Below are 903 nucleotides of genomic sequence, written 5' to 3'. Positions count from 1 at the left end.
TGTGAAATTGACAAAACCAGAAAGATCCAGGGGAAGGGCTGCAATTTGGGAGTAAGGTGGCACACACACACTGCAAGAACTAAGGAAGTACAGGTAGAGTATTATCTATGCAGTGCCAGACACGTTACCAAGAGCTTGGCATGCCTGCCTTCATGTATTCCTTAAAGCAACCTGATGGGGTGGGTGCTGTATTTATCTCCAGAGACACATGAGGAAACAGGAAAGTGAAAGCAAACTGCCCATGGCTATATAGCTAGTAAGTGGAGAAGCCAGGACTGAAACTCAGATGGGCTTCCTTCAAGTACAGGCTTAACCCATCATGCTTTATTTCTAGCTCAGGGGTCCTGGGGAGTCCATCTACAGCAAGCCTGGGTGCAGCCCACGGGCCTCACCATCAGACCTGGGCCTTCTGAAGGAACTCACCAGGAAGGAGGGGAGAGAGTAGCTGAAGTTCTATCAAAGTATAATCATTTCCTCTCTTTGTGCTAATCCTCTCTGGACACCAGTTTTAGCTTTGTGTTGACATTGACATATTAAGGACATGCTCAGCACTTTTCCAAGAGTAAACAGCAAATTCCACAGCTCTTCTAATCATTTTTCTCTTCCAGGGTGAAATCCCTTAACTAAACACATCTGCCCAGTGAGTGAGTTGTTGCTGGGACCTTGCTGACCAGATCACGTCAGTCCTCTTAAATTTCAAAACCCCCTGCAGCAGCCCCCTCTCCCAGAGTCCTCGGTTTAGCAGAAATACCAGCTGCAGACAGGACTCCGTGATACTCCTATCCTGTTGCTCACAACGGCTAGCTGTCTCTGAATGGGTATCCAGGCAGTCTTACTCTGAAAACCACCCTTCCCTCTCCCAAGCCAGGTTGGCCCTCTGGAGCAGGGAGCATTGCTAGGGGA

At 48.6% G+C, this 903-nt stretch overlaps 1 protein-coding gene across 1 annotated transcript in view; it reads right to left on the bottom strand.

Moving 5' to 3' along the window:
• Positions 1 to 903, bottom strand: part of SLC24A3 (solute carrier family 24 member 3) — a 501,111-nt gene that overhangs the window by 204,164 nt on the left and 296,044 nt on the right. The gene's annotated exons all lie outside the window — the stretch shown is intronic.

The sequence above is a fragment of the Hipposideros armiger genome, unplaced genomic scaffold (assembly GCF_001890085.2).
Source record: "Hipposideros armiger isolate ML-2016 unplaced genomic scaffold, ASM189008v1 scaffold_195, whole genome shotgun sequence".
NCBI lineage: Eukaryota > Metazoa > Chordata > Mammalia > Chiroptera > Hipposideridae > Hipposideros > Hipposideros armiger.
The sequence above is the reverse complement of the archived record's forward strand: the minus strand, read 5'-3'. Positions and strand labels throughout refer to the sequence as shown.